The 25,252-nt window shown below is 36.2% G+C and overlaps 1 protein-coding gene and 1 pseudogene across 1 annotated transcript in view; both read left to right on the forward strand.

The window, feature by feature from the left end:
• Positions 1-9,978: 9,978 nt before the first annotated feature.
• On the forward strand, positions 9,979-10,678 carry LOC137208540 (arginine-fifty homeobox-like; annotated as a pseudogene).
• Positions 10,679-14,333: 3,655 nt separating this feature from the next.
• The window catches only part of CTNNA3 (catenin alpha 3), a 1,581,323-nt gene continuing 1,570,404 nt past the window's right edge, over positions 14,334-25,252 (forward strand). Inside the window, exon 1 of the mRNA XM_067710819.1 lies at positions 14,334-14,430. The gene's annotated coding sequence lies outside the window, so the exon portion shown is untranslated. The remainder of the gene's footprint in view (positions 14,431-25,252) is intronic.

The raw sequence follows: 25,252 nt of genomic DNA on the forward strand, positions 1-25,252 counted from the left end.
TGAGAAGCCTGCTGTACTAAAATACACCTGGAAAAGGACATTTATCTAAACAGTTAAACATTCGCCCACTATCTTTTCTTCTGTGGTTTATCAATTTCTTCTCAGGATTGTTGGCACAATTTTTCCATTTTAAAGACCATGTTCCTTAGTAGATAATATGAAAGCAAACTCAGAATATTGTCATTTTGCTTCCTCTCTGTACCTTGTTAACATAGGAGGAGGGAGGTTGTAACTTTTTTGTCCTTCCACCCTCACATGCAACCTAGAAGTTTTTGTGTTGTTTTGTGTGTTTTTTACAAGTCTTTGCTCATTGTAGTTTTAGTCCACTCTTCTGATAGGCTAATACCACACTTATGTATTCATCCTTACATTTACCCTTTTCCGTCTTCTTTTGTATGTCCTTTAAAAATCTCAGTCTTTAGAAAGCACCTTGTATAGCACATTGAGTTATATTTGCATATGTGCTCTCCCATGTTTTTTCCCCCTCATTTGTGATTGCAGTAGTGGGTTTTATTTTTTCACCTGTCTTTCATTTTAGAATCTCTGCCTCTGGGAAATTCTTATATTTTCTCTGAACTGCTAAGCACCCTAAGGTACTTGTCTTACTTTGCTTTTGGTTTTCTTCCTTGGCCGTAATGAACTCTAAGGTGATATGTTGAATTTTTCCCAAGGTTCCTGTCACTTTGACTTCACTAACACATTCCTCTTTGTTGGTAAGAATTAAGCCCAGGGTAGCCCTTCCATTCTTAGTTTCTTTTGCTCTCTGAATGATGAAGTTGCTGATAGGCAGATGATAAAGGAGAGGAGTGATTCCTCAGGGCAGGTTTTAATTACTTTATTGTCTCTTTGGGTTTGCTGAATTCTTTTACTTAAAAATTTTTGCCACATCTCTTTTTATCTTGACCTTTCACTTCAGTCAACTTTCTTTTCATTTTACTTAACATTTCCATCATTTCTTACCTAGAATTTTTAAGTTTGGGTATTTCACTGAGAGCACAGAGTAGATGTATTCTAAATTTTCTTTTGTCTTGAGGATAATTTCCCTTGTCTTCCTCTTTTATTGTTATACAGTCTTTTAATTTTGGATTTTTTCTGTTTACTTATTTTGAAAGACAAGAGATTTATTCAGTCCTGGTGTTTGTCATAAGTGAGATATATACATATCTATATCCCTTTTGAGCTCTGTCACTATCAATTTTGGAACCACAGAATTTCCCTCTCAACTCTTAAAGTGGAGGGCAAGTATCTTGCTGAATTTCTGGGCTACAGGAGCTATATATTCATTTGGGGCAACTATTCTCCTATTCCTATTGTTTGATCCTCTACTCTGAGGTGAATTTAATCTTAGATAATTTGAAGCAATTCAGATTCACTTTTCTAAAAGAGACGCATAAAACCTAATCTCTAGAATAGCCTCTGCCAGTGTTTTTTTGTGTTTCTGCTCCTACTGTTGGGGCTCTAATATCCCAGGGCACAATATGTCATTCTTCCCTTGTTCTATTTTATCCTGTGTTGCATTTCTGGGAACTAAAATCTTCCAAGTGAGTGTAGTTAGAAATATATTGCTGGGAGGTGGCCAGGAAATATCGCTGGCTATCTAAAAAGCAGCTGCTGTGCAGTAGCAGGGTGAGAGCTGAATTTTTGTTTGACTCTCTCAGGCTCAGGTCTCTGATAGGATGTCAAGATACATGGACGTGAGGGTCTGGCTCTGTGGCTGCTTTAAATTTAGGCACGAGGGAGTTCTAGGTCCCCCTCCTCCCAGTTTGTTCCATTCATGAAGTAAGATAAGGTAGAGTGGCCAGATTTAGCAAATAAATATACAAGACACACAAGTTTGAATTTTAGGTAAACAAATTAATAATTTTTTAGTATAAGTATGTTTCTGGCATAGGACATATGCCAGAAAATTATTCATTGTTTATCTGAAATGCAAAGTTAACTGGTCATTCTGTATTTTATCTGGCAACTATAAGGTAAGAGAAATCCGCCCCCCCACCAGTGTTTGAAACCATTAATGAGGTCTTTATCCTTTTGTGTCTCAGGTACTGATGTAGCAGGGTCTTTTTCTGGTTTTGTAAAGGTTGCCCTTCACAGTCTTTCTTCACCTTCAGGGCTGGTCAACACTGGGAGGACTGGAAGAAGTTTGTAGAGTCTGGGAACCTTCAGAGAGGAAAAGAGTGAAGACCTGGACTCCTTCCCTGCATTTATTATTAGAAAGTTTTTTGTGCATTGAACTGGTCCCTGTTAAAAAAAGACCTAGTAAGAAAAAACATCAAAGACTTTAGGCTAGGACTCCTTGTTGTAGCCTGCATTGCCCAATGGGAGAGGCTGTCTGGGCACTTGTGTAACTGGAGGCAGAAGGCCCTGCCGACGCATCCGCTTGGTGCTTGGTGAACTTAAAAGCTCTAGGCGTGGCTGCCATGCTGTACCTCTAAGGGAGCAGGCTGCTTCTCTCTTGAAGAATCCCTGTGACCATGTACTTGCAGCAGCAAAGGCAAGAGCACAGAAGGTGGAAGGGTCACATGGAACTGCAGGGGATCAGTTTTCATGAGTAAACTGTGTGCCAGGAGCAGAACAGCAGCAGCCTTCAACAGGGCCCACTTGTATTCTAATAAAATTCTCTGGTTTTCTCTCTCTGAGGTATGTGGATCAAGAGGCCCCCAGAGTTCTTGAACAATTTGAGGAATAAGAGAGATACTGGGCTCCCTGCCAGTCTGGCAATTGGGAAGTGGTTTTAATTTGAAAAATTAATAGATGGGACCTCCTTTTTACCCCAAACTATTGAAGTAGTTCCTACTATTAGCACATATATACATATATTTTACAAATATGACATCATAACATATATTGTTTTATAATAGCTAAGTTCTGTAAAAATTTCTTTTTTCTTTTTCCAAGATGTTATGACCTGAGAAGACTATATATATTTTCCTGTGGTCTTGTGCTCAGCAGTTTTAAAAATATAGCTTAGATCAATAAATATATGTTAACGGAAGAATATCAAGTTTTGTGATTCTTTACAATTCTTGCATATTTTTCATCTTTTTCAGTCTGTATCCATTAATATTTTTAAAAGACCAAGCTCAAAATTTCACCAGTAATAATTAGTCATCCTTGGTAATTTTAAAAATTTTGATTACTTGTTTAACTTTGCTGCCTTAGTTTATATCATATAATCTTGCATTTATACACATGCTAAGTTAAAACATATTGATTGTTGATCCTCTTGATTGCATTCTTCTAGGGAGAAATATAGGAGCATGTTTATTATGGTCTTAGGGTAGGAAATAATTTCTTAACTAAGACCGCCAAAACATAAGCAATGAAGTAAAAGACTGAAATATTTAATTATATTAATATAAAACCCTTCTTTGTGGAAAAAAGTAACATAAAAGAAGATAAATGAAAGCTACCAACTGAGAGGATATATTTATAAATCATTCATATAAAATGGATTGCATTATTTTTCCCCATTCTTTTCCTTCCCTGTATCCAGGCCCTTTGCCATATGATATTGCAGTTCTTCCCACTAGAGGCAGAGTATATTTCCCTGCACCATTAGTGTTAAACTTGGTTGTGTGACTTGCTTTGCCCATTGAAATGTGGGCAGAAGAGGCAGAGTACTAGTTTGAAGCTTATATCTTAAGAGGCATTGTGTTTCCCATTGTCCTTGTATTTTTGTTGTTGCCATGGGAAAAACATGGTTCTGGTAGCCGGCATGTCCAAGGAGGATGAGAAACATGTGGAATAGATCTGGATTCCAAAACTACAGCTTGGAGTAAGCCCAGCCAGGCCCATCCTGCATTAGCTGACCCCCAGCCAACCTGAAAATGTACAAGAGAGAATAAATGTTTTATCCCACTGAGTTTTAGGATGGTTTCTTATGTAGCCTTATTGTGGAACTAGCTGGCTCATAGACTCATTCAATGAAAATGATCTAAGAACTCCTAAAAAATTAATGAGGAAAAGAACAATCTTAACAGGGAAATGGGTCCATGATAAGTGAAAAAGTAATTCATAGATGAGAAAATTGGAATGACCAATACATAAGTGAAAAGACATTTAGCTTGTTTCACTAGTTATCAGGTAAATACAAATTAAATCAATGATGAGATAGTTTATCATACCTATTAGATTGGCAAAAATTAATGTCTGGCAATAACCTAGTATCTATAAGGACGTGAAGAAAATAGAACTTTTATATACAGATGGTGGAATGTTTAAGAATATAAAGAGAGGGACTTCCCTGGTGGTCCAGTGGTTAAAACTCTGGACTTCCACTGCAGGGGACACAGGTTTGATCCCTGGCCAGGGAACTAAGATCCCGCATGCTGCACAGCATGGCCAAAAGAAAAAAAAAAAAGAATACAAAGAGAGACATAGTAAGCAGGGAGAGGATATTTTTGAAGAATATAATTGACAAAGGATTATATATAAAACATACAGAGAATTTTTGGAAATTATTAAGAAAAAACAGGCAACCTAGGAGAAAAATTGGTAAAAAAAAATACAGGTAAGCAGTCCACAGAAAGGAGTGTTTTAAGCTAGTTAACCTAAAACAGATCACCAATTACATTGGTAATCAGAAATGAAAATTAAAACAACAATGAGATCAACTTTGTACCTCCCATGGTGGCAGAAGTTGAAATGTCATGCAGTATCTTGTGCTGGTGAGGAGATGGGGGATATGTGAGTCCATGTGGTCTGCTGGTAATATTTTGGAGACGAATTTGGTAGTATTTGTTGAAATTGAATACTCGCGTACATTCTGAGCCAGAAATTCTACTTCTGAATTGTATTAGTTTCTAGTGCTGCCATAACAAAATGCCACATGCTGGGTGGCTTAAACAACAGAAATTTATTTTCTCATAGTTTGAAGGCTAGAAGTCTAAGATCAGGGTGTCAGTAGGTTTGTTTTTTTCCTGAGGCTTCGCTCCTTGGCTTGCATGACCTCACATGGTCATCCCTCTGTGTGTGTTGGTGTCCTTACCCCCTTTCTTATAAGGATACCATTTATAGTGAATTAAGGTCCACCATAATGGCCTCATTTTAACTTAATCACATCCTTAAAGACCTTGTTTCCAATAAAGCCAAATTCTGAGGTACGGAGGGTTGGTACTACAAACATGAATTTTGAGTAGGACACAATTCAGCCCACAGCAGAATATATATATATTAGAGGAACTCTTGCATAGGTACACAAAAATACATGTACAAGAATGTTTATTATAGCATTGTTTCCTATAGTAAAGGGTTGAATACTACCTAAACATACTTGAATAGGGATATGGGAAGATAAAATACATTATAAATGCGTCTGATAAAATGCTACAAATGCAAAATAAAAGAACAAACTAAATCAGTCACATTAATTGAGAACTCATTTTTCTCAAATAATAAGAAATCTGTAGGTGAGAAGTTCAGAACTGATAACATCAAAGACCTAAGCTCTTTCTATACTTCTGCTCTGTCATCTTTCTTCCTCAGGTTTGCAGTAAGACTGCTTTATGTCCAGGCATCATACCACAGATAATAGAAGGAAGGGTGAAGGGCTATGGCAACATTGTCTGACATCCTTTTTATAGGGAAAGCAAAAGCTTTGCCAGAAACCCTCTCAGCAAACATCTGCTGATATCTCATTGGCCAGAATTCTGTCATATGCCATTCTGAGTTGCAAAGAAGGCTGGAAAATCTAATGTCTTGCTTCCATAGCAGTGAAAGGCAAGGGGGAGCTGGGTTTATGTATTGAGTGAGCTAACCTGTGGTTATAGTTTGACATCAATAGACTGTGAAAATGTAATGTTGAGATGAGAAAGTGAGAGAGAGAGAAAGATTGAGAAGTAGGAAGAGATGGGAAGTACAATACTGTTTGTGTAAATTTAAAAATCCACACACACATAAGGCCATATACCATTGTAAAGATATATACCATTGTAAAGGTATCTACCATTGTAAAGGTATATATATCATATGTAAAAAAACTTATGGAAAGTTGATTGGAAAGGTACCCATGAAATACTACAGATTGGATGCCTATAGGAAGGAGGGAGGGAAATGGAACTGAGACTGAGGGATACAGAATATGATAAAAACAACAACAAAAAACAACAACCAAAAAACAGGATTTTCACAGACCCGTTGCATGAATTGAACTTCACAGAGGAGCATGATTGATTGTGTCAGTCTAATTCTTTGTATTCAAGACCCAGAAGGAAAAAAGCTGGGATGAGTCAGGTCATGTGTGTGGGTTACTCGGACTATTGGACAAGGTCATTATTTAGAGTAGAAAAAAATGTGATTCACTATGTTAACAACTGAGTTTAATTATTTTCCTTTACTCTGTGATAAGCACCATTCTTTTCACTACAGTTGAAGGTCTGATATTACAGTTTAAGTTTAGGGACGGTAGCAGTTTTTTTTTTTTTTTGCGGTACGCGGGCCTCTCACTGCCGTGGCCTCTCCCGCTGCGGAGCACAGGCTCCGGACGCGCAGGCTCAGTGGCCATGGCTCACGGGCCCAGCCGCTCCGCGGCACGTGGGATCCTCCCGGACCGGGGCACGAACCCGCGCCCCCTGCATCGGCAGGCAGACTCTCAACCACTGCGCCACCAGGGAAGCCCCCGGTAGCAGTTATTTTTTGGATAATTTAGGGATATTATAAGCTTTGAAACATGGATTTTCTTTGTGTTTGTACATATTTTTCCTGTGTTCCATAATGCAAAATTAGTAGAGTTGACTTTTAGAGGGTCAGTGGGGACAAGAGTAAAATAAACCTGGCTACTTGGTAGTGAAATCCATCATGCTCTAGTTTTCTGTTATTATCTTTGGAAACAGAGAGTGGGAGAAACATTTCCTTCTTCTCTTTCTAATATAGTCTCAGTGACTGACTGGCTCTCTGCTCTGGAATGAAGCGGATTGGCACAACTCCATAAGTCTTATGTGGGAACAAGACACCAGACGACCCTTCCTCCCTTCCTTCCTTCCTTCCTTCCTTCCTTCCTTCCTTCCTTCCTTTCTTTTTCTTATTGTCATTATTTTGCTTTTAGTTTTGTATTCTGTCCTTAAACCATCCCATACTCAATCCTCTAAATAACATACACAATTTATTAATATGTGTTAGTATGTCTTGTGTTTATTAAGCATGTGTTGTGACTTTGGAAGCAGCTTTTTTTTTTAACATCTTTATTGGAGTATAATTGCTTTACAATGGTGTGTCAGTTTCTGCTTTATAACAAAGTGAATCAGTTATACATATGTTCCCATATCTCTTCCCTCTTGTGTCTCCCTCCCTGCCACCCTCCCTATCCCACCCCTCTAGGTGGTCACAAACCACCTAGCTGATCTCCCTGTGCTATGCGGTTACTTCCCACTAGCTATCTATTTTACGTTTGGTAGTGTATATATGTCCATGCCACCCTCTAACTTTGTCACAGCTTACCCTTCCCCCTCCCCATATCCTCAAGTCCATGCTCTAGTAGGTCTGTGCCTTTATTCCCGTCTTACCCCTAGGTTCTTCATGACCCTTTATTTTTTTCTTAGATTCCATATATATGTGTTAGCATACGGTATTTGTTTTTCTCTTTCTGACTTACTTTACTCTGTATGAGAGACTCTAAGTCCATCCACCTCACTACAAATAACTCAATTTCATTTCTTTTTATGGCTGAGTAATATTCCATTGTATATATGTGCCACATCTTCTTTATCCATTCATCTGTTGGAAGCAGCTTTTAAGCTCCTCCATTTTAGGACCATGATTCCTTGTTACCTAATTATAAATTATTATCATGGATGGGGTAGAACTTCCCTTGGTGAAATGGATTTAATTTGCTAAATAATAATGTGTGAACTTAATGACTCTTCACCAACTTTTAAATCAGATGGGCAATCTGTTATCTTTCACAGCAGTCTTCTAAAATTCAATGACATCTGGATTTGGAAAAGTAGAATTCCACAAAGAGAAACTTATCTTTCCACAAAATAGCAATAATTGACTAATGGATTATTTAATACTATAATTAGCACTCCATTAGAGCCTATGAGTAATTTTATAAGTAATTACCCTTCATATCAGCTTTGTAGGTCTCACTTCACATGAAGAAACCAGGGTAAATGGGAGTCAATGTGGACAAGGCCAAGCAAAGTAAAGTAGGGCTTGAATCTGAACTAAGTTTGTCTTGCCTTTCTGCCTATTCTTTTCACGACTTCCCTTCTTTTCCTACCCCTAGTGGGTACTTGTTTTGCAAAGTACTATCTTTGGTGCCTTATCTCCCTCTACTCAGCCTTGGGAGAGCTCTTCTACTCTCATGGTTTAAGGCGTAACACGGATGCATAGTTACCATATCTTGATTTTTCTCCTGAGCTCCAGGATTCTGAATTTCTAGCTCCCCATTGTTTTTCTAAGCCACAAATAGAATGGAGTCTAATAAGGCCTTTAGATATAGGTTCTTAAGGCACCTGGGAAAACCAAAAATCATTAAATGGGACGCAGTTCAGGAGTGCCTGTGTCAGAGAACCAAACTCTGAGTTGGAAAGTAAAGTGGAATTAAGTGGTTAACTGAAAACAGAAAAAAAAAATTAGTTATCTGTATATTCTAAAATGTGTGGGTGATAGGTAAGAAGGATAAGCAAATTACTTGCAAAACAGACTTTTCTGTTTCCTCCTGGATGCTTATCTTATAAGTTAATTTGAGAAATAATTTTAAGTATTGCTTTTATATTATAGAGAATACATCAGTTTAGAAAATTGAAGTTACAAAATTTTATGAAAGAATCAATAACAGTTGAGATGTTATACTTTATTTCCAAATGTAAAATATAAGTTTTAATGGCTACCATTAGTTACTATATGAGGAAAGAAACTGCCATATTCAGGTATTAAAAATAATTTTATAGAGTGAAGAACCCCAAACTTGCTTTCATTATAAGGAATAGAATTCTCTTTTAAAGAAGCTATAATTTCCTATTTTGAATCACAACTGAGGAAGAGAATGATTATTTCTTTTCTCTTTGGAAAATTTAATACTTTCGTATAAAGGATATGTCATTAGTGGCAAGCCTAGGAACATGAGAAGAGAGATCACTCTGAGCCTTTAGATCTGTTTTATTTTTGCCATAGTTAACAGTAGACTTGATGTTTGTGATAATAGCTTTCGAGAAGTGTGGAAAATTTTTATCTTTGGTCAAGATAAATTTGTGGTAGTTAATGATGTTAGCTAATTAGATAGTAAGATCTTTATTTTTAGAGTAAATCAGGCAAATCAATGTTCATGCTTTTCCAAACTGAAGTGGGTGTTAAGTTGTAAAATAAAGAATTTGCAGCTTGTATGAGGACTTTGTTAGTCATAACATTTCATGCTCATGAGAAATAATGCAGTGATAACAGGAAACATGTCTTCTAATATTACCTTATAGCTCCTAATATATAATCGACAGCCAATATTAAACTGGGCAATTAGAAAATATTAAACAGTTTACAAATGTCATATATAAACTTTGAAGATAAATTAATTATTTTGTTTAATAGGGCAGTTTTATTTTTTGGAATTTGTTTTTGGATTTTCTGATGGGGCTTAGAATCTTTATGTAGAGTTTTTGTTGTTTGCTTTTTTGTCCCAGAAGATCTAGGGTTGTGCAAAGTCATTGTGATGATTGAACCCAATTCTGATGCATGTGATTGAGAAGAAATAATGGTAGACTTTGTCACAGATGAGAAATATTAAACACTAATATGGGCTCTATAAGTCAAATTTATATGGGCAAATAAAATGGGATATTTCTAAACACATTTAATAGGGAAAGTTGAAATGGTGTGCCCCAGTTCCTAGTTCAAGTATAGAAAGAAATGTCATTGGACTCAATACTGTGGCCTTTCAGAATCAGATGATACCCTCTGCTGGCTAAATGTGGGATTGCGTTTAAAAATGAATGGCTGGAAAGGAACTGCATTTCCAGACAGACACATCAAGAGGGCTTGAAAATGGGCACTCCAAAGGAATTCATGACAGACCTTCCTTGCCATATGTCAGCACCCCTGATGAACAAAATAGTCCAAGAGAATCCCCAACCAGACCCTTTTGTCTACATGGATGATTCCAGCATGAACTTCGAGGTTGATTCACAGATACCATCTGGTCCCACAAAATGGAAGAAGCCTCACGATTGCACCTCATTCACACACACACAGCATGAAGAGTTGAAGGTTCTGTTTAGCTATAACATGTTTCCAGATAAAAACCTCCAGAGAGAACTTGCTTTAAAACTCAGCCTACCAGAATGAACAGTAAAGATTTGGTTCAGGAATTGGCGGTTCAAAAAGAGGAAGCAGCAACAGCGACAAGAGCAGCAGTCGGTCCTTCCAGCCAAGAATGTGCCCACAGCATCAACCAGTCCTCATTCTTTTCTCCCTGCAGTTTCAGATTCTTATAGCTCCCACTTACCTCAGCCCTTAGACCCTTTCCATTGGGCAGGGGACTATCATCACTGAGATTGCTACAAGTGATGTCCAAATGCAAGATCCTCAATTGGAGAGGCTAGTGGCCTCAGTTCCTGCTTTGTACTCTGATGCCTATGACATAGCACAAATCACGGAACTGTACGGTTTTCCTGATGAGGATGAGATAGCCAGCTCTTCTTTCCACTCTCTGTATTAGTATCTCTCACCGACAAGGCCCAGTTAGAATAGAGTTCCTCTCTTAGCATCTTTGCTGATCCAGCTGTAGGTTTATCTCCTGGGCAAACCTGCTTCAGTATGACAAACTGGAGCTTTGCAGCCTACAGTCTGAGAGACAGCCTGGAATTCCAGAACCCCTCCAGTATGGTACACTTTGGATGTCTCTGATCAAAGTACTAATATATATCAGACAGTAGAGAAAAAGGATCTTCTTGCATCTTGTACATGCTCTTGCCTTTGTCTGCTTTCAACCCAAATATCTGGCTCAGTGTTGCTTTGATTTCCATGGAAATGTTGTAAAAACTAGGAGTTTCCTGCAAGTATAGCTCAGTACTACAGAATCATCCCCACAACTCTCCCTGGAGAGGCCTTCCTAGTCCCTTCGATGGCCAATGAGACTCCAAAATTCCCTCTTCCCAAAACTATCTTTGACTTTTTAAAAGGTCAGTAGCCTTTAGGGGTCATCCACTTTTAATGGCAGCAGGTTTATAAACTTACATTTCCAACAAACTTGACAGTTAAGCTAATTTTCCAGCTATATGATTAATGAACAAAATTAATGGCACCTCTCAAAACCAATAATAAAGAAACACATAATAAAATAAGTACCTCTCAATGAAAAATATAAAGTATCTAGGAATTAACTAAGAAAATTAAGGCCTCTGTACTGAAAAGTTTAAAACTTAATAATGGACATTGGAAATGTTTTCAATAAAAGACATTTGAAGCCATAAAATAATCAATTTAACAGGGTTAAAGTCATATGAAGCATGTTCTCCAAACACAATGGAATGAAAATAGGAATCAATAGTAGAAGAAAATTCAGGACATTCACAAATATATGGATATTAAAAAGCACACTCCTAAATAACCAATAGATAAAGAAGAAATCAGAAGGAAAATTAGGAAATATGCAAAGATGAGTGAAAACAAAAACACAATATTACCAAAACTTACGGGATGAGGCTAAATCAGTGCTTGCAAAGAAATCTATAGCTGCAAAAGCCTATATTTAAAGAATAAGATCTCAAATCAACCTTTTTTTAAGTAGGAGGGAAGCTGGCATAGTTATATTAATATCTATCCAATTAAACTTTAAGGCAAAACATTTTGTTGGAAGTAAAAGTATATTAGACAAGGGTAAAGGGAGCAATTAACCTGAAAGATACAATAATTCATTGTATACATTTAACATATTCCCAAAATATATGAAGTAAAAATTAACAAAACTCTTGGGGAAACTTAACAAATACATAGTCATAATAGATGATTTTATCCATAGGTCAAATGAATAAAAATTTTGTATGGGTATAGATTTTAACTGTACAGTTAATAGGCTTGATTTAATGAAAGTATATAGATTTCTGCATTCAACTGGTAGAGAACACACATTCTTTTCAAGTGCGTAATGACTACATATTAGACCGTGAAGCAAATCTTAACAAACTCAATAACATACAAACAGCATTCTTTGATCATAAGGCAATTTAATTAGAAGAAACTCCAACCTCTCCCTCAATTTAGAAAGTAAAAAGAACATTTCTAAGCAATTAATCAAGATGGGAGAAATTATGTGAATAATCTGGTAGCATACATTATATAATAACAATAACTGGATCAGCATTCACTGGGGGAAAGTATTAGAGATAGTGGCAGTAGCAGGTTTGAATGTCCTGTTACCCATCACATTCTGGGTCATCACAGAGGGATCTTGCAGGGCAAGACTGCAGACCTAGGGTAGAGACATTGGCCCTTAGGTTGTGAGGTTTTTTGCTTATTGGTTTGTTTTAAAAATTACTTCTGATTTTTTTAATAGTCTTATTTTTTAGAGCAGTTTTCATTTCACAGCAAAAGGAGCAGAAGGTACAGAGATTTCCCATATAGCCCCTGCTCCCACATACACCCAGCATCCCCCACTATCAACAACCCACACCAGAGTGGTCCATTTGTTATAGCAGATGAACCTACACTGATACATCTTTATCCCCTGAAGTCCATAGTTTACATTAGAGTTTGCTCTCAGTGTTGTACATTATACGAATTTTGACAAATACGTAATTGTCATGTATTCACCATTGTAGTATCATATGGGAGAGTTTCACTGCCCTAAAAATCCTCTGTGCTCCACCTATTCATCCCTCCCTCTCCCCTAATCTCTGGCAACCACTGATCCTTGTCTCCATAGTTTTGCTTTCAACTCAATAACTTTTCACCCTAAGAAACTAGAAAAAGAAGAGCAAAATAAATCCAAAGCAAGGAGAAGTAAGGAAGTAAAGGCTAAAGTGGAAATAAATGAAATAGACAATAGAAAAGCAATAGAGCAAACCAATGAAATCCAAGCAAGCTAGATTGAGAAGAAGAAGAAGAAGAAGAAGAAAAAGAGGGAGAAGAAGAAGAGGAAGAAGATGAAGAAGAAGGGGAGGAGAAGGGGAAGGGGGAGGGGGGAGAGGAGGGGGAAGAGGAAGAAGAATCGAATTACTAGAATCAGAAATGGGATGTAACTACCAACCTTACAGAAATAAAAAGCATTATAAATAAATATTATGAAAAAATGAATGGCTTTTTTTTGTTTTAAAAATAGGGCTGATGGGGCTTCCCTGGTGGTGCAGTGGTTGAGAGTCTGCCTGCTAATGCAGGGGACACGAGCCCGTGTTGAGCCCGTGGTCTGGGAGGATCCCACATGCCGCGGAGCAACTGGGCCCGTGAGCCACAACTGGGCCTGTGAGCCTGCGCGTCTGGAGCCTGTGCTCCGCAGCAAGAGAGGCCACGATAGTGAGAGGCCCGCACACCGCGATGAAGAGTGGCCTCCGCTTGCCGCAACTGGAGAAAGCCCTCGCACAGAAGCGAAGACCCAACACATTACAGCAAATCAATAGCAGAATTCCATGTAGATATTAAAAAAAAAATAGGGCTGATTGTTGTATAAAAGGATTGAACAGTGCAGAGTATCGTAAGATAATATAGGAAAAATTATAAATGTGAAGAATGAAGCCAATGTATCACTTAAATATTTTCCAAGTGAAACTAATATGGAAATACCCATAATTGAAATTTCCTAACCCAATGATCTATTTTTAAACAATGGAAGTAGGTCACAGGGAAGAAACACAGCAGGGGCAAAATATATAGATCTCCTGCCCCATCTTCAATAAGAGATTTGAATAATCCAAGCTACTTAAATTACTTTTATTAGTTAAATTACTGTTGTAAGAGTGATTGGCAAATATCTAGAGGTGAGATAAGAATTGCTTTTCTCTGGGTACCCTGACCTAATTTCTGTTAAAAATAATTGGAATAGTCTTAAATAATTTAGAAGTTTGATAGGTACAGGGAAGTATCATTTAGCATGTTTGTTTTTAATTTTTTCTTTCTATATTTTAAATTCTTAAAGTCTGTTTGGAATTTACAGTGTTTGGGGCACATAATGACATGAAATTTATGTTTAAAAGCTTGAATTGGACAATATGTTATTATTTCATTGCAAACTTGAAAAATATAATTTCAATCTGATTCTACTGTTTAATGTTGCCTTTCACTGGTATGTTGCTTTAAGAGCACCCATCCCCCTTTCCTGTTTGAGCCACTGTGTCCTGTCAGTCATCCTGAAATACACTAGGGTGCTTGTCAGGCTGTTTGCTTACAAATGCATCATAAGCCAAATTGTGAGCCATAATAGTGGCACTGAATTTCTAAACACAAGAACTTGCTTAGACAGTTGGTTTAATATCTGTATATGGGCAATACTCTGTCCTGCAGTAGGTGAGTGAAGTGTCAAACTTTTTAAAATCAAACTTTGCTATAAGGCAAATCCTAATTATAGATAATGTGTTACTTGGCTGGATAACTTTGGGGGAAATTAAAGGACATTATTTCTATAAAATGGGATGAATAGAAACTACTATGTTGTGCATTTATTACTTTTATAACTAATTTTCCTTTTAACAACACTAAACTCTAAATTACTTTATGAAAGTTCCAATTTTATATATACTTTTCCAAGTAGATTAGCAGGCATTTCAGTTTTAAATAAAAATGTGATTCTCTTACATACTTTTTCTTTCACGTCAATTGAGGCAGACTCAGTTGAGCAGAGGCTCAGTTCTGGTATTTGAAGTATTTATTAGTGGCTTTAAAAATAGCGCCGAAACGAATTCTTGTGTGCCAATGCCCAAGCTATAGTAGTTTTATATCAAAGCACTTAAAAATTCCTTCTCTGTAGCTGAGCTATTACTATTCGAGTAACTGTATACAAGACACTGGAAGCTTTACATTCTTTAGACACAAAAGTTATGCAGCAAGCAGGTTCTTTGTGCAAACAATTTAATTTCTATTATGGGCCTCTAAACTTAAATTGTGCGTGGATACTTTTCCTGTATTTTTCTGTATGCAGCCTTAATATTTTTAAAAAGAAAATTAATAAAACCAAAAAATAGGAACTTGTGATTTTGATACTTGTATGTTTAATATGGTAGAGAATAGTTAAGAGGCTGCAAGTAGTTAAAGTTTTAAGGCTTTATCTAGGGTAAATGAGAAGAGATTGCTTTTGCAGATATATGGAATGATTATTTATTTATTCCTTACCTTGTTCTAGAAAGGATTTAAGATGACTTACAAGGCTATGTGAAATTCAAAAAAGGATAAAAGTGGAGTGAAAGTAGAAAGAAAAATATGTATGAGATATAAAACAGAGCCAGGAATAAGGCTGAGCTGCAGCAGTTCTTGACTATGGTTTTATGACACTGGTGTATGATGGATTGATGGGAGACAAAATATAGGGTTATATATAGAAATCTTGTGGGGGAATTTCATGCAAACTAGCTATCTCCCTTACCAAGGGTGGCAGTCCAGAGTGGGAGAGGTATGTTGGACAGTGAATATTAAATATACTTTAAATGTCACTCGTGTTTTAGTGGGAAAAAAAGTGGAGAACTGCTGCCCTTTTAACCCACATGCTGATTTATATAGGCATAAATGTGGCTTTAAGTTTTCTAGGAGCAGAATACAATTTGGTCTGTTACTAAATTCAGAAGAATGATTAAAGAGGCATAGTTTTTTGGAAACAAGAAGTTATTTAAATAAGGTCATATATGTACACATTAGAACAGACATGATCAAGCCCATGTTTAGAATATATCTGGCAATTTTGTATGAATCTATGAATCTAGTCCTGGTATTTTAAAATTTTTCTGAATAGGTTATTTGCTACTTTCCTTCCTTTCACTCAATTTGGTTATAAATTTAATTTGAATTTCAACTTCTGTTCGATCACAATTAACTGGATCAATCTAACTTGGAAAAAAGTTGTTGGGTAGGAGGAAGGAATTCAGAGGCAGGACTTCTTAATGTACTTTGATCTTCAAATACTCAAAAACCAACTACTGTGTTGAAGACGCTGGACTCGGTGTCGCACACCCTGCTAAACCTGGCTTGTATAAGTGAACAAAGTTAGAAACTCACTGGTTTCACCCAACAGTATTGAAAAGGGACAAAAGTGTAGCAGTTAAAGTTTTGCTAAGGATCTTCAGTGATATTTTCAGATATTAAATTAACATGATGAGTCAGGGCCAATCATTTGGCTCTGATTTTTTAAATATTCCATTAACAATAAAATCAATAAGAAATGATTATCTTTTAAAAAAAGCACTACAAAAACAAAGCAAATACTCAAAGGTTTTATTTTTGTAGTTTTGTAAACACATATGCAGGTTGACTTAGAGTTCTTGCCAGGAAAAATTATCAGTCGGATAGATAACACATCAGCTGCATGGGATGAGATTGTGGATAACCTGGACACACATATCTGAAACCTGGGAAGCAGATATTCTTTAGAAGCTAAGTAGGATTTAGGCACCAAATAAACTGAGTGATGTACCAGAGTGGTCAAGGACGCTTAAGAAAAACAAATTAGCTTTCGAAAGCATTAGTTCAGAGATCCTAGTGAGAGATCCATTCAAAGAGCTTATAGAGCCAATGGATATCAGTAGAAATCTGTAATTATATAGTAAATGAAGTAATTGAGAAATATTTTTTGTGTCACTGGTAAGAGATAAACAGAAAAGAGTTTTTAAAAGTCAGATTTATTAAGGAAAAATTTATATGCATTAAATTCACTCTTTATAAGTTTACAGTTTGATGAGTTCTGACAGTTATACACAATCATATAATCACCACCATAAACAAATAGAACATTTCTATTTGAGTCAATCCAAAGTTTCCTTGTGCCATCTGCAGTTATCTTCTCCCTTAACCCTCAGTCACTGACAACTACTGATCTGTTTCCTGTCCCTATAGTTTTGCCCTTTCAAGAATGTCATATAAGTGGCATCATGCAGTGTGTAATTTTGTCTGACTCTATCAGTTAGCATAATGCTTTTGTGAGATATTCATGTTGATGCCTGTATCTATTGTTCATTTTTTTCTTGCATAACATGTGACAGTATGATGGTATCATAAATTGTTTATTTACCTGTTGATGGAAATTTGAGTTGTTTTCAGTTTCTGACTCTTGTGAATAAGGCCCCCATAAACATTTGCATATAGGTCTCTAGGTGGACATATACTTTCATTTCTCTTGGGTAAATGTGTACGAGTGGAATTGCTAGGTCATAGGCTGGGTGCATGTTTAACTTTATAAGAAATTTCCGAGCTGTTTTATAAAGTGGCTGTACCAGTTTTCATTTTTACTAGCAAATGTGTGAGATATCCATTTGCTTCTTGTCTTTGCTAGCTCTAGTATTGGCAGTCTTTTTAATTTTAGCCATTACAGTAGGTGTGTAGCAGTATATATTGTGACCTTAATTTGCGTTTCTCTAGTGACTTACGATGTGCATTTTTCATGCGCTTATATGTCATCTTCTTGGTGAAGTGTCTTTTCAAATATTTTGCCCATTTAAAAAACTGAATTTTTTCAAAAAGATTTTGATTTTTAAGTATTATTTATATTTTCTGGTTACAAGTCTTTTTTCATATATGGGTTTTAAAAAACCTTCAGCTGTGGTTTGACATTTCACTTTCTTTTCTTTTCTTTTTTTTTAAATATTTATTTGGCTGCATGGGGTCTTAGTTGAGGGATCTTCGTTGTGGCATGTGGGACCTTTCATTGCGGAGTGCGGGCTCTTCCTTGCAGCGCATGGGCTCCTCTGTAGTTGTGGCGCGCAGGCTCAGTTGACCCGCGGCATGTGGGATCTTAGTTCCCCAACCAGGGATCGAACCCGCATCCCCTGCATTGGAAGGTTGATTCTTAACCACTGGACCACCAGGGAAGTCCCTGCCATTTTATTTTCTTAACATTGTCTTTCAGAGAGCAGCAATGTTAAATTTTGTTGAAGCAGTTGATTGATTTTTTTTTTCTTTTATGGATCATGCTTTGGATGTATCTGAGAAACCTTTGCGTAACCCAAGGTAACAAAACTTTTCTCCTATGTTTTCACTGAGAACTTTAATAGTTTTAGATCTTATCTTTAGCTCTATGATCCATTTCAAGTAAATGTTTGTATATGGTGTGAGGAAAGGGTCAAGGTTCCTGTTTTATGAGTGGCTGTTCAATGGTTTCAGCACCGTTTGTTGAAAAGACTACCTTTTTTTCCATTGAGTTACCTTGACACCTTTATTGAAAATCAATTGTCCATTTAATATTATGTCTAATACACGAGTCTGGGTTATCTCACTTTTGGTAATGTTAAAAATGATCACTGCATTCATGCTCTGTAAGCCTGATTCTCATAGTTCCCTATTAATCAGTCAGTTAATGATTTTAGCCTTCATATTGGTAATTATTGTATAGCCTATTATTTTTAAGGGGTTGTAAATGGTGACTTTATCATTCTATAGTTCTTTATTAGTTTTATCAATTGGGATCATGCTATAAAGTACTCTTCCCTTACTATTTCATTAGTCAAAAGTATAGTTCATACCAGAAAATCAGGAAAATATTGATTATTTCCCATTGATCAATTTTCAGAAAAAGAGGATGGTGTTCTAGCAACTTTGGAAGGTGACCAATGAGGTTTTTTTTTTTTTGAATTTTTATATGTGGGACATATTTCAGAATACTGTAATTTTTTATTCTTTTGATGCTCAAATTTCCCCATTTTTGGCCATTGAGACCCCTTTAAATTGTTTACTAAGCATTTTGACAAAACCCAAGTGAGCCTTGATTTCTAGCACAAGAAGATGTTCTAGGCTCATTTTGTACATTTCCTGCACTAGATCTTCAATCAGCCTTTCCACCGAGGAGCCTAAGTCTTTTTAGTGGAAAATAGTATTTAGGGAACATAATCTGTGTACCAGGTTGCCATTGTTGCCCAATTAAAAAATTTTTTTTGTGAACATAGGTAGGAAATAGATTGTGTTTTAGGAAGGGAAAAATATATAATCAGATCATACTGAAATTTCCAACTCCAAATAAGATTATAGGGCTTAATTTAAAATTTTTGATTTTATATTTGTATATTTTTTCTTATTTATTTATTTATATCGAAGTATAGTTGACTTACAGTATTATATTAGTTTCAGGTGTACAACATAGTGATTCAAAAATTTTTTAAAAAATATTTATTTATTTATTTATTTATTTGGCTGTGCCAAGTCTTCGTTGCCACACACAGGATCTTCATTGTGGCATGCAGGGTCTTTAGTTGCAACATGCAGGATCTTTAGTTGCGGCGTGCAAACTCTTAGTTGTGGCACGTGGGATCTAGTTCCCTGACCAGGGATCAAACCCAGGCCCCCTGTACTGGGAGCATTGAGTGTTAGCCACTGGACCACCAGGGAAGTCCCTCAGATTTTTTATAGATTATACTCCATTTGTAGTTATTATGAAATATTGGCTATATTCCCTGTGCTGTACAATATATCTTGTAGCCCATTTATTTTATACCTAGTAGTTTGTAGCTCTTAATTTCCCATCCCTATCTTGCCCTTCCCCTGTTCCCACTGGTAACCACTAGTTTGTTCTCTGTATCTGTGGGTCTCTTTCTTTTTTGTTATAGTCACTAATTTGTTTTAATTTTTTGATTCCACATGTAAATGATAACATACAATATTTGTCCTTCTCTGTCTGACTTATTTCACTAAGCATAGTGCCCTCTAAGTCCATCCATGTTGTTGCAAATGGCAAAATTTCATTCTTTTTTTATGGCTGAGTAGTATTCCATTGTATTTATATACCACATCTTCTTTATCCATTCATCTGTTGATGGACACCTAGGTTGCTTCCATACCTTGCAATTGTAAATAATTCTGCTATGAACTTTGGGGTACATGTATCCTTTCGGATTAGTGTTTTAGTTTTCTTTGGATATATACCCAGGAGTGGAATTGCTGGATCATACGGTAGTTTTATTTTTAGTGTTTTGAGGAAACTCCATACTGTTTCCCACAGTGGCTGCACCAGTTTTACATTCCCATCAACAGTGTACAAAGGTTCCCTTTCTCTACATCCTCGCCAACATTTGTTATTTGTGTTCTTTTTGATGGTAGCCATTCTGACAGGTGTTGGGTGATATCTCACTGTAGTCTTAATTTGCATTTCTTGAGTGATTAGTGATGTTGAGCATCTTTCATGTGCCTGTTGGCCATCTGTATCTCCTTTTTCTCTTATGCTGGAAATCTTATTTCCTAATAGTATGAATATAATTATTTATTTGCTCTAGCCTAATGTGTGTGTATACACATGTATGTATACATATATAATAAGAATATATATATCACACATATATAATAAGAATACTAAGTGTAGTTTAAAATTACTTTGACATTCTTTTTGTCCTGGAGGATATCCCTCTAGGATTAGAGTAAAAATACTGTTTGTTTGTTTTTTAACTTAAAAAATTTTTTTAAAAACTTTATTTTTTATTGAAGTATAGTTGTGTACAATATTATATAAGTTTCAGGTGGTTCATAATTTTTGTAATTCACAGTTTTTAAAGGTTATACTCCATTTATAGTTATAAAATATTGCTTTTATTCCCCGTGTTGTACAATATATCCTTAAAGCTTATTTAAAAAATACTGTGTTTTGAAGTTCCTTGAAATTATTTCTGAGTGTTTATGAAGCTAATGTGAAATATAGTTAAGGTTTATTTTTTTTGTTTACTTCTGATTTTTCAGGATTGATTTATGAGTTAATTGCTTTTTACTTACGTAAAACATTTACGTGGCTCCAACATCAAAACTCTAAAACTAGGTATATTCAGAGAAGTCTAGCATTCATCTCTGTCTCCTCTGCTCTGTTCTTTCCCTCGTCCTGAGGACAACAATTTTAATTTGTTTTCGGTTTATCCTTCAGGTTTTTTTTTTTTTTTTCTGGTTGTTATTCTTGTTGTTTTACTCAGCCATAAAAAGAAACGAAATTGAGTTATTTGTAGTGAGGTTGATGGACCTAGAGTCTGTCATACAGAGTGAAGTAAGTCAGAAAGAGGAAAACAAATACCGTATGCTAACGCATATATATGGAATCTAAAAAAAAAAATGGTACTGACGAACCTAGTTGCAGGGCAGGAATAAATACGCAGATGTAGAGAATGGACTTGAGGACATGGTTAGGGGAGGGGGAAGATGGGGTGAAGTGAGAGTAGCATCTACATATATACACTACCAAATGTAAAATAGATAGCTAGTGGGAAGCAGCAGCAGGGAGATCAGCTCGGTGCTTTGCGATGACCTAGAGGGGTGGGATAGGGAGGGTGGGAGGGAGGGGATATGGGGATATATGTATGCATATGGCTGATTCACTTTGTTGTACAACAGAAACTAACACAGTATTGTGAAGCAATTATGCTCCAATAAAGATGTATTAAAAAAAAAAAGAAAGTATAAGCAAGAATGCAAGCCTTTTTGCAGTCACAGCTTTCTTGTGTAAAGGTAGTATAACTCCTCTGTTTCCTTCATTAATCCTTATTCATATACATTTTTTGGTTCCTCTCCTTTCTTATTTCTCTCTCTCTCTCTCTCTTTTTTTTTTTTTTTGGCACTTTTTATGTAGTGTTCCCATTACTGATATTTGTGTACCACCAGACATTTACTGAACAGTGTAGGGAGGATCAGGCTTGGGCGGGAGTGAGTTGAGGTTGTTGGCAATTTTTACTTTCTTACCAAAGTTGTTATTTTTTTGCTCCTAGGAACATTTTCCTTTCATTGTTTGGTGCTCCAAAACTCAGTGTGCTTCATGGTAAAGTCCTATAAGTCACAGACTGTTAGCACTGTGAGCTGATGATTTAACATCCCTTCTTTCCTTGACTCTACTTGACCTCTAGCAGTTCCCCTGGCTACGTGGGCTTAGTCACAGACAGAAATGGCATGTCATCGTGCTAATCCTGACTTCTCATTTTTGTGATTCTACAGTATCAAACTGGGTCTTTCAAATAGGGATATCCCCTTTGATTACTGGACCTATCCATGCCCTACATCTTAATTCTCTAATCAAAGGATGCTTGGACAGGAATTTCAGGGTCGTGGCACTTTTAGAGAAAATTATTTCCTGTTGAGGTGTGTATAGACTTTCACTTTCCTTTTTAAAAAAATAGTCAAGATTTCATTTTATTTCTTTATTCGTAATTTGGGGTAATGCCAAGTTTCCTTGAAGGTGGAGGAAATTTTGAGTTTTTCTGTATTCCATTAGTTTTGATGGAAGTAAGTGATATAAACATGTATTTATTCTACCATATTTTATAATAAATCCTAGGAGATGATGGTGATTCTCTTAGAGTTCTGTATAGTATACAGAGTAAAGCATTGCTTACTTCTACCATGAGTGTGTATGTGCTTGTGTGTGTGTGTGTGGATCTGGGGGCTCTGAAGCTCAGGTGAGAGGTCTGGACTGTTGAATCAGAGGCTGTAAGTTGAACTGAAACTCTAGGATGAGATTGTTCTGAAAGAACAATATAGTGTGGAGCAGAGACTAGCATGTAAGGGATGGATCCTGGGGTTTAGACCCCTAGTTAACAGGAGTTAGTAGATAAGGAGGAGCTAGTAAAAGATACTGGGAAAGAATGGCAGAAGGGTAGAAAGCGGTATTTTGAAGCCAGAGGAGAAAGTCTTTTGTTTACTATAGAAAGAATACTTAGCATGTGGGATGAGAAATGGTTAAATAGGGTTAATAGGTATATAGCTAGAGTTCCTGGAGAAAATTTTGAAAACTAGTGGTAAAATAGTTAACTTGGACGGTTAGATTGAAGATTCTGGCAGATTTAAAACCTCTCTTCAGAGAATATGGAAGAATGGAAAACCAAGAGTCAGAGAAGCAGCTGAAGTTCTCAAAACAGTTATATACTATTGGTTTCCCCCAGTATATTAGTAGATTTGTAGAAAAATGAATGTACTGTTTTCAAAGACTTTGGTTTTATTTTAGCTATTATGATAAGCAGGCTCTTATTTATTTCTAGGTAATCAGAGAACAAAGAAGAAATGGGAATTTTTTTGCTTCAAATTGAGGTTGACAAGAATTCTACTTCTTTCACTATTTTCTGTTTTGTTCTCTGCTTTTCAAAAATACCAGACCTTAGGAGAATTCACATATATTTGAGCTGTCTTATAATATTATGGAGTGGAACTGACCCATAGGCCCACTGGACTTGCAGCAACAAAAGCTACTGTCACTTTCAAGGTGTATATGAAGGGCATGTTACTTCTGCCCTGGTTGCTTAAACTTGATGCTTATAGCTGAAGGTTATTCTTGTTGTGGGTGATTCAATGAAAGCTTCTCTGAGCTTTCACACACTAGATTATCTTCTTCTTAGACTTCAATTGGACTAATTTAGTTGTTTGGCTTTTTAAATAACAAGTAGGTAACATTTATGCTGGGCTTATATGAGATAGGATCTCAGTTCTGGTATAATTTTATATGGTACAAAATGTCCTTAAATTGAAAGGCATTGCTACACAGAATAACCATGGGGCATTTTTGTCCTTTCTTCATACCTGCAATTTTGAAAATGTGTGCCATTGTGAAAGGCAGGGTGAGCTTTTAGTGTGAACTGGCATTTCATAAAATAACATAAAAGGTGTGTTATCAGAAGAGGGGTAATAAGGTCATCTTATAAAATTCTTATATATACAATGTTACTTTTCAGTTAAATCAGAAATTGAATTACAACGTTTTGCTTTATTTTGGAGGGCCGTTAGACTTGACCAGCCATTCACTACAAGAAGGATATAAGACCTAAATATAAGTAGAATCTGATGTTTTCCTTTGTTTTATTTCATATTAGTTAAGTCAGTCTTTTGAATTTTTTGTTTGTTTTCTGACGTTTTTTTGCAGCTGTCATTTAGGTTGTGTGTGGGGAAACAAGTTTTATTTTGGTTACTATGAACAGAGGAAGCAAACGTTTTAATTTAATTTGAGTCTTCTCATAAAGAATCTATAAAACTCATAATTTTGGGGGGAGGAGCTCAATTTGATTATTTTTCAAAAAACATCAGTAAGATGACTATCCAAAAGTTGTTAAAAAGGACTTCAAATGCTTCCAAGAAGTTTTTGAAAGTTTGAATTTCACATGCTAAAGATATTTACTTTTTATTATGAAATGTAACTTTTTTTATCGTGTAGAAACCCAGAATTCTTAGAAGTTAAGGGAATAAAAAGTTCAGAGTCTTGGGGATCTGGACATGTAGTGCATTTAACAATTGTAGCCCTAACTTTAGTGCATACCTTTTATGTATCACTCTGGAATTACTTTCAAAGGGCTCAAGATCCTTTATGAGGCTGTTATGCATTAGGAATTTTTTTTTAAAGAGTATTTAGGCATGTTGCATTTCTAATTAATGCACATGTAGGAAATATGCCTTAGATTTTGAAGTCAAGAGATCCAATGAAATGAGTCACCAGAGGGAAGCTCTGTTTTAAGCCCTTTAGTTATGGGAACTAAGAGTGAAAGCATTCTTGCATTCTTGAATAATAATTACAAGCTCTATAGATGAAAGCGATATGTTTAACCTAAATGTAGACAAGTAGATTCTGCTTTCCTGTTGAAAAGGGGGTAATAATATCAACTAATATTTGTTCAGCCCTTAGTAGGTGTCTGAAGCATGGGTCAAGTTATGACTTTTATATGGATTTTTAATTTTAATCTTCAAGATCCTTTTGAAGAGGGTACTCTTATTATTCTCATTTTACAGATGATAAAATTGATGTTTAGGGAGGTTTACTAGCTTGTCTAAAGTCACCAGTGAGCAAGGAACACAGCCTAGATTCTCACCCAGGCAGTCCAACTTCAAAGCCAGTGCTCTTAATTACTGAGATCCAATGGTGATGAAATGTAGGAGAATTTAGGAATCTTTATAAAGCAGACAATGAGAGTAGGGGAGCAGCAGTTTGTCTCACACTGGCTGCTGCATATTGCCCTGCTGAGGGGCTGAGAGGAGCTGAAATCTAGCCCTCCCTCTGCTGGACAAACTGGGGGCCTTCCTACTAATACCTACTGGGCTATGTTTACCCTTTTTCTAACTGGTCTGCCAGAAGAGCCATATTTTACTAGTTCAATCAAAGGCAAATTTTTAAAAAGTTAATTAATTAGGCTATACTGGGTCTTAGTTGCGGCACACGGGATCTTTAGTTGCGGCACATGGTATCTTTAGTTGTGGC

This window comes from Pseudorca crassidens, chromosome 16 (assembly GCF_039906515.1).
Source record: "Pseudorca crassidens isolate mPseCra1 chromosome 16, mPseCra1.hap1, whole genome shotgun sequence".
In the NCBI taxonomy this organism is placed as follows: domain Eukaryota; kingdom Metazoa; phylum Chordata; class Mammalia; order Artiodactyla; family Delphinidae; genus Pseudorca; species Pseudorca crassidens.